At 42.1% G+C, this 9,668-nt stretch overlaps 1 protein-coding gene across 1 annotated transcript in view; it reads left to right on the forward strand.

Moving 5' to 3' along the window:
- The window catches only part of ttc39a (tetratricopeptide repeat domain 39A), a 116,145-nt gene that overhangs the window by 25,134 nt on the left and 81,343 nt on the right, over positions 1–9,668 (forward strand). The gene's annotated exons all lie outside the window — the stretch shown is intronic.

Here is a 9,668-nt window from a genome sequence, read left to right on the forward strand (position 1 = left end):
AAAATTGGCCAGATTTCTAGAACTGAGAGCTGCTCCATCCAAAGTGGGATGGATGCCGTCTCTCCTAACAAGACCAGGTTTTCCCCAGAAGCTTTGCCAATTATCGATGAAGCCCACTTCATTTTTTGGACACCACTCAGACAGCCAGCAATTCAAGGAGAACATGCGGCTAAACATGTCACTCCCGGTCCGATTGGGGAGGGGCCCAGAGAAAACTACAGAGTCCGACATTGTTTTTGCAAAGTTACACACCGATTCAATATTAATTTTATTCACCTCCGATTGGCGTAACCGGGTGTCATTACTGCCGACGTGAATTACAATCTTACCAAATTTACGCTTAGCCTTAGCCAGCAGTTTCAAATTTCCTTCAGTGTCACCTGCTCTGGCCCCCGGAAGACAATTGACTATGGTTGCTGGTGTCGCTAACTTCGCATTTCTCAAAACAGAGTCGCCAATAACCTCGGCGGGTGTGTTGCCGAGTGGGGAAAAACGGTTAGAGATGTGAACGGGTTGGTGGTGTACAGGGGGCTTCCATTTAGGACTACGTTTCCTCCTCACAGTCACCCAGCCGGCCTGCTTTCCCGGCTGCTCGGGATCTGCTGGGGGACAGCTATTGGCGGCTAAGCTACCTTGGTCCGCACCAACTACAGGGGCCTGGCTAGCTGTAGGATTTTCCAAGGTGCGGAGCCGAGTCTCCAATTCACCCAGCCTGGCCTCCAAAGCTACGAATAAGCTACACTTACTACAAGTACCATTATTGCTAAAGGAGGCCAAGGAATAACTAAACATTTCACACCCAGAGCAGAAAAGTGCGGGAGAGACAGGAGAAGCCGCCATGCTAAACCGGCTAAGAGCTAGTAGCTGCGCTAAGCTAGCGGATTCCTAAAAACACACAAAGTGAATAATGTGTAAATAATTTAGAGGTGATTCAGCAGAGGGAGTGCTTTAGTTAAGGCACGTGAGGATTACACTGTGAAACAAATCGTTATCTAGTTATCTAGATCAATCTGACTACGCGGATTAAACCGCTAACAGATACAGCAAAACACCGCTGTGCTCCGGAACAGGAAGTGATACAATACCACAGTGAGAGCCAACCACCATATTATTTTATCGTAGGTACACTTCAACTGAGAAAGAAGATTTCTGGAGTGTGTTAGATGAGGTGGTGGAGAGTGTGCCCAAGCATGAAAGAGTGGTGATAGGAGCAGACTTCAGTGGGCATGTTGGTGAAGGGAACAGAGGTGATGAGGAAGTAAATGGGTAGATATGGTATCAAGGATAGGAATGGGGAAGGACAGATGGTAGTTGATTTTGCAAAAAGGATGGAAATGGCTGTGGTGAATACCTACTTTAAGAAAAGGGAGGAGCACAGGGTAACATGTAAGAGTGGAGGAAGGTGCACACAGGTGGACTACATTCTTTATAGGAGATGCAAGCTAAAAGAAATCACAGACTGTAAGGTGGTAGCAGGAGAGAGTGTCACTAGACAGCACAGGATGGTTGTTTGTAGGATGACTTTAGAGGTAAAGAAGAAGAAGAGAGTGCGAGCTCAACAAAGGATCAGATGGTGGAAGCTGAAGGAGGAAGACTGTTGTGTGAAATTTAGCGAGCAGGTGAGAGAAGCACTGGTTGGAGGGGAAGCAATTTTGGACAACTGGAAAAGTACTGCAGATGTGGTAAGGGAGACAGCTAGGACAGTATGACATCTGGACAGTGGAAGGAAGACAAGGAGACTTGGTGGTGGAATGAAGAGGTCCAGGAAAGCATAAGGAAAAAGAGGTTGGCGAAAAAGTTTTGGGATAGTCGGAGAGATGAAGAAAGTAGACAGGAGTACAAGGAGATGCAGTGTAAGGTGAAATGAGAAGTGGCAAAAGCGAAGGAAAAGGCATATTGTGAGCTGTACAAGAAGTTGAATAGTAAGAAAGGAGAAAAGGACTTGTACCGATTGGCTAGACAAAGAGACAGAGCTGGAAAGGATGTGCAGCAGGTTAGGGTGGTAAAAGATGCACATGGTAATGTGTTGACAAGTGAGGAGTGTGTGCTGAGAAGGTGGAGGGAATATTTTGAAGAGCTGATGAATAAAGAAAATGAGCGAGAGAAAAGGCTGGATGATGTGGTGAGAGTAAATCAGGAAGTACAAGAGATTAGTAAGGAAGAAGTGAGGGCTGCTATGAAGAGGATGAAGAGTGGAAAGGCTGTTGGTCCAGATCAAATCAAATCAATTTTATTTATATAGCATCAAATCACAACAAACAGTTGCCCCAAGGCGCTTTATATTGTAAGGCAAAAGCCATACAGTAATTACAGAAAAACCCCAACGGTCAAAACGACCCCCTGTGAGCAAGCACTTGGCGACAGTGGGAAGGAAAAATTCCCTTTTAACAGGAAGAATCCTCCAGCAGAACCAGGCTCAGGGAGGGGCAGTCTTCTGCTGGGACTGATTGGGGCTGAGGGGAGAGAGTCAGGAAAAAGACATGCTGTGGAAGAGCAGAGATCAATCACTAATGATTAAATGCAGAGTGGTGCATACAGAGCAAAAAGAGGTGAATAAAAAGAAACACCCAGTGCATCATGGGAACCCCCTAGCAGTCTAAGTCTATAGCACCATAACTAAGGGATGGTTCAGGGTCACCTGATCCAGCCCTAACTATAAGCTTTAGCAAAAAGGAAAGTTTTAAGCTTAATCTTAAAAGTAGAGAGGGTGTCTGTCCCCCTAATCCGAATTGGGAGCCGGTTCCACAGGAGAGGAGTCTGAAAGCTGAAGGCTCTGCCTCCCATTCTACTCTTACAAACCCTAGGAACTACAAGTAAGCCTGCAGTCTGAGAGTGAAGCGCTCTATTGGGGTGATATGGTACTATGAGGTCCCTAAGATAAGATGGGACCTGATTATTCAAAACCTTATAAGTAAGAAGAAGAATTTTAAATTCTATTCTGGAATTAACAGGGAGCCAATGAAGAGAAGCCAATATGGGTGAAATATGCTCTCTCCTTCTAGTCCCTGTCAGTACTCTAGCTGCAGCATTTTGAATTAACTGAAGGCTTTTCAAGGAACTTTTAGGACAACCTGATAATAATGAATTACAATAGTCCAGCCTAGAAGAAATAAATGCATGAATTAGCTTTTCAGCATCACTCTGAGACAAGACCTTTCTAATTTTAGAGATATTGCGCAAATGCTAAAAAGCAGTCCTACATATTTAAGCAATGCTTTCTAATAATACTGCCTAAGGGAAGCATGTATAAAGTGAATAAAATCGGTCCTACCACAGAACCTTGTGGAACTCCATAATTAACCTTAGTCTGTGAAGAAGACTCCCCATTTACATGAACAAATTGTAATCTATTAGATAAATATGATTCAAACCACTGCAGCGCAGTGCCTTTAATACCTATGGCATGCTCTAATCTCTGTAATAAAATTTTATGGTCAACAGTATCAAAAGCAGCACTGAGGTCTAACAGGACAAGCACAGAGATGAGTCGACTGTCTGAGGCCGTAAGAAGATCATTTGTAACCTTCACTAATGCTGTTTCTGTACTATGATGAATTCTGAAACCTGACTGAAACTCTTCAAATAGACCATTCCTCTGCAGATGATCATTTAGCTGTTTTACAACTACCCTTTCAAGAATTTTTGAGAGAAAAGGAATGTTGGAGATTGGCCTATAATTAGCTAAGATAGCTGGGTCAAGTGATGGCTTTTTAAGTAATGGTTTAATTACTGCCACCTTAAAAGCCTGTGGTACATAGCCAACTAATAAAGATAGATTGATCATATTTAAGATCGAAGCATTAATTAATGGTAGGGCTTCCTTGAGCAGCCTGGTAGGAATGGGGTCTAATAGACATGTTGATAGTTTGGAAGAAGTGACTAATGAAAGTAACTCAGACAGAACAATCGGAGAGAACGAGTCTAACCAAATACCAGCATTACTGAAATCAGCCAAACATAAAGATACGTCTTTGGGATGGTCATGAATAATTTTTTCGCTAATAGTTCAAATTTTATTTGCAAAGAAAGTCATGAAGTCATTACTAGTTAAAGTTAAAGGAATACTCGGCTCAATAGAGCTGTGACTCTTTGTCAGCCTGGCTACAGTGCTGAAAAGAAACCTGGGGTTGTTCTTATTTTCTTCAATTAGTGATGAATAGTAAGATGTCCTATCTTTACGGAGGGCTTTTTTATAGAGCAACAGACTCTTTTTCCAGGCTAAATGAAGATCTTTTAAATGAGTAAGACGCCATTTCCTCTCCAGCTTACGGGTTATCTGCTTTAAGCTGCGAGTTTGTGGGTTATATCATGGAGTCAGGCACTTCTGATTTAAGGCTCTCTTTTTCAGAGGAGCTACAGCATCCAAAGTTGTGCTCAATGAGGATGTAAAGCTATTGACGAGATAATCTATCTCACTCACAGAGTTTAGGTAGATACTCTGCACTGTGTTGGTATATGGCATTGAAGAACATAACAAAGAAGGAATCATATCCTTAAACCGAGTTACAGCGTTTTCAGAAAGACTTCTACTGTAATGAAACTTATTCCCCACTGCTGGGTAGTCCATTAAAGTAAGTGTAAATGTTATTAAGAAATGATCAGACAAAAAGGGGTTTTCAGGGAATACTGTTAAGTCTTCAATTTCTATGCCATATGTCAGAACAAGATCTAAAGTGTGGTTAAAGTGGTGGGTGGGCTTATTTACATTTTGAGCGAAGCCAACTGAGTCTAATAATAGATGACATTCCAGACAGATGACATTCCAGTGGAGGCATGGAAATGTCTAGGAGAGATGGCAGTGGAGTTTCTCACCAGATTGTTTAATAAAATCTTGGAAAATGAGAGGATGCCTGAGGAGTGGAGACGAAGTGTGCTGGTTCCTATTTTCAAGAACAAGGGTGATGTGCAGAGCTGCAGTAACTACAGAGGCATAAAGCTGATCAGCCACAGCATGAAGTTATGGGAAAGAGTAGTAGAAGCTAGGCTTAGAAAACGTGAAGATCTGTGAGCAGCAATATGGTTTCATGCTGAGAAAGAGCACTACAGATGCAATGTTTGCTCTGAGAATACTGTTGGAGAAGTACAGAGAAGGCCAGAAAGAGTTACATTGTGTGTTTGTGGACTTAGAAAAAGCTTATGATAGGGTGCCAAGAGAAGAGCTGTGGTATTGTATGAGGAAGTCTGGAGTGGCAGAGAAGTATGTTAGGGTAGTGCAAGACATGTACAAGAATAGTGTGACAGCGGTGAGATGCACAGTCGGAATGACAGACTCATTCCGACTGTGTCTTACACACCTCTCTGCAGCTTCTCTCCCCCTGCCATCCCCTCATTACCCCATCCCCGTAGAGACGGTGCCTGCTCCCAGACTACCAATAACCAGCAAAAATCTATTTAAGCATAAAAATTCAAAAAGAAAAAATAATATAGCACCTTCAACTGCACCACAGACTAAAACAGTTAAATGTGGTCTATTAAACATTAGGTCTCTCTCTTCTAAGTCCCTGTTGGTAAATGATATAATAATTGATCAACATATTGATTTATTCTGCCTTACAGAAACCTGGTTACAGCAGGATGAATATGTTAGTTTAAATGAGTCAACACCCCCGAGTCACACTAACTGTCAGAATGCTCGTAGCACGGGCCGGGGCGGAGGATTAGCAGCAATCTTCCATTCCAGCTTATTAATTAATCAAAAACCCAGACAGAGCTTTAATTCATTTGAAAGCTTGACTCTTAGTCTTGTCCATCCAAATTGGAAGTCCCAAAAACCAGTTTTATTTGTTATTATCTATCGTCCACCTGGTCGTTACTGTGAGTTTCTCTGTGAATTTTCAGACCTTTTGTCTGACTTAGTGCTTAGGTCAGATAAGATAATTATAGTGGGCGATTTTAACATCCACACAGATGCTGAGAATGACAGCCTCAACACTGCATTTAATCTATTATTAGACTCTATTGGCTTTGCTCAAAAAGTAAATGAGTCCACCCACCACTTTAATCATATCTTAGATCTTGTTCTGACTTATGGTATGGAAATTGAAGACTTAACAGTATTCCCTGAAAACTCCCTTCTGTCTGATCATTTCTTAATAACATTTACATTTACTCTGATGGACTACCCAGCAGTGGGGAATAAGTTTCATTACACTAGAAGTCTTTCAGAAAGCGCTGTAACTAGGTTTAAGGATATGATTCCTTCTTTATGTTCTCTAATGCCATATACCAACACAGTGCAGAGTAGCTACCTAAACTCTGTAAGTGAGATAGAGTATCTCGTCAATAGTTTTACATCCTCATTGAAGACAACTTTGGATGCTGTAGCTCCTCTAAAAAAGAGAGCTTTAAATCAGAAGTGCCTGACTCCGTGGTATAACTCACAAACTCGGAGCTTAAAGCAGATAACCCGTAAGTTGGAGAGGAAATGGCGTCTCACTAATTTAGAAGATCTTCACTTAGCCTGGAAAAAGAGTCTGTTGCTCTATAAAAAAGCCCTCCGTAAAGCTAGGACATCTTTCTACTCATCACTAATTGAAGAAAATAAGAACAACCCCAGGTTTCTTTTCAGCACTGTAGCCAGGCTGACAAAGAGTCAGAGCTCTATTGAGCTGAGTATTCCATTAACTTTAACTAGTAATGACTTCATGACTTTCTTTGCTAACAAAATTTTAACTATTAGAGAAAAAATTACTCATAACCATCCCAAAGACGTATCGTTATCTTTGGCTGCTTTCAGTGATGCCTGTATTTGGTTAGACTCTTTCTCTCCGATTGTTCTGTCTGAGTTATTTTCATTAGTTACTTCATCCAAACCATCAACATGTTTATTAGACCCCATTCCTACCAGGCTGCTCAAGGAAGCCCTACCATTATTTAATGCTTCGATCTTAAATATGATCAATCTATCTTTGTTAGTTGGCTATGTACCACAGGCTTTTAAGGTGGCAGTAATTAAACCATTACTTAAAAAGCCATCACTTGACCCAGCTATCTTAGCTAATTATAGGCCAATCTCCAACCTTCCTTTTCTCTCAAAAATTCTTGAAAGGGTAGTTGTAAAACAGCTAACTGATCATCTGCAGAGGAATGGTCTATTTGAAGAGTTTCAGTCAGGTTTTAGAATTCATCATAGTACAGAAACAGCATTAGTGAAGGTTACAAATGATCTTCTTATGGCCTTGGACAGTGGACTCATCTCTGTGCTTGTTCTGTTAGACCTCAGTGCTGCTTTTGATACTGTTGACCATAAAATTTTATTACAGAGATTAGAGCATGCCATAGGTATTAAAGGCACTGCGCTGCGGTGGTTTGAATCATATTTGTCTAATAGATTACAATTTGTTCATGTAAATGGGGAATCTTCTTCACAGACTAAAGTTAATTATGGAGTTCCACAAGGTTCTGTGCTAGGACCAATTTTATTCACTTTATACATGCTTCCCTTAGGCAGTATTATTAGACGGTATTGCTTAAATTTTCATTGTTACGCAGATGATACCCAGCTTTATCTATCCATGAGGCCAGAGGACACACACCAATTAGCTAAACTGCAGGATTGTCTTACAGACATAAAGACATGGATGACCTCTAATTTCCTGCTTTTAAACTCAGATAAAACTGAAGTTATTGTACTTGGCCCCACAAATCTTAGAAACATGGTGTCTAACCAGATCCTTACTGTGGATGGCATTACCCTGACCTCTAGTAATACTGTGAGAAATCTTGGAGTCATTTTTGATCAGGATATGTCATTCAAAGCGCATATTAAACAAATATGTAGGACTGCTTTTTTGCATTTACGCAATATCTCTAAAATCAGAAAGGTCTTGTCTCAGAGTGATGCTGAAAAACTAATTCATGCATTTATTTCCTCTAGGCTGGACTATTGTAATTCATTATTATCAGGTTGTCCTAAAAGTTCCCTAAAAAGCCTTCAGTTAATTCAAAATGCTGCAGCTAGAGCACTGACGGGGACTAGAAGGAGAGAGCATATCTCACCCATATTGGCCTCTCTTCATTGGCTTCCTGTTAATTCTAGAATAGAATTTAAAATTCTTCTTCTTACTTATAAGGTTTTGAATAATCAGGTCCCATCTTATCTTAGGGACCTCGTAGTACCATATCACCCCAATAGAGCGCTTCGCTCTCAGACTGCAGGCTTACTTGTAGTTCCTAGGGTTTGTAAGAGTAGAATGGGAGGCAGAGCCTTCAGCTTTCAGGCTCCTCTCCTGTGGAACCAGCTCCCAATTCAGATCAGGGAGACAGACACCCTCTCTACTTTTAAGATTAGGCTTAAAACTTTCCTTTTTGCTAAAGCTTATAGTTAGGGCTGGATCAGGTGACCCTGAACCATCCCTTAGTTATGCTGCTATAGACGTAGACTGCTGGGGGGTTCCCATGATGCACTGTTTCTTTCTCTTTTTGCTCTGTATGCACCACTCTGCATTTAATCATTAGTGATCGATCTCTGCTCCCCTCCACAGCATGTCTTTTTCCTGGTTCTCTCCCTCAGCCCCAACCAGTCCCAGCAGAAGACTGCCCCTCCCTGAGCCTGGTTCTGCTGGAGGTTTCTTCCTGTTAAAAGGGAGTTTTTCCTTCCCACTGTAGCCAAGTGCTTGCTCACAGGGGGTCGTTTTGACCGTTGGGGTTTTACATAATTATTGTATGGCCTTGCCTTACAATATAAAGCGCCTTGGGGCAACTGTTTGTTGTGATTTGGCGCTATATAAAAAAATTGATTTTTTGAAAATTGATTGATTGATTCAAGGCGGAGGTGGGATTACACCAAGGATCAGCTCTGAGACCTTTATTGTTTGCAGTGGTGATGGACAGGTTGACGGATGAGATCAGACAGGAGTCCCCATGGACTATGATGTTTGCAGATGACATTGTGATCTGTAGTGAGAGTATAGAGCAAGTAGAGTCTAGTCTGGAGACTGTGGAGATATGCTTTGGAGATAAGGGGAATTAAAGTGAGTAGAAGCAAGACTGAGTACATGTGTGTGAATGAGAGGGAGCCCAGTGGAATAGTGCAGTTACAAGGAGGAGAAGTGGTGAAAGTAGATGAGTTTAAATATTTGGGGTCAACTGTTCAAAGTAATGGAGAGTGTGGTAGAGAGGTGAAGAAGAGAGTGCAGGCAGGGTGGAGTGGGTGGAGAAAGGTGGCAGGAGTGATTTGTGACCGAAGAATATCAGCAAGAGTGAAGGGGAAAGTTTACAAGACAGTAGTGAGACCAGCTATGTTGTAGAGCTTAGAGACGGTGGCACTAACAAAAAGACAGGAGGCAGAGCTGGAGGTGGCAGAGCTGAAGATGTTGAGATTCTCTTTGGGAGTGACAAGAATGGACAAGATTAGGAATGAACATATCAGAGGGACAGCTCAGGTGGGACGGTTTGGAGACAAAGTCAGAGAGGCGAGATTGAGATGGTTTGGACATGTGCAGAGGATGGACCCAGGGAATATAGGGAGAAGGATGCTGAGGATGGAGCCACCAGGCAGGAGGAGAAGAGGGAAGCCAAAGAGGAGGTTTATGGATGTGCTGAGGGAGGACATGCAGGTGGTTGGTGTGACAGAGGAAGATACAGAGGACAGGGCGAGATGGAAACAATTGATCTGCTGTGGCGATCCCAACGGGAACAGCCGAAAGACAAAGAACAAGACACTTCAA

The sequence above is a fragment of the Thalassophryne amazonica genome, chromosome 10, assembly GCF_902500255.1.
Source record: "Thalassophryne amazonica chromosome 10, fThaAma1.1, whole genome shotgun sequence".
Taxonomy (NCBI): Eukaryota; Metazoa; Chordata; class Actinopteri; order Batrachoidiformes; family Batrachoididae; genus Thalassophryne; species Thalassophryne amazonica.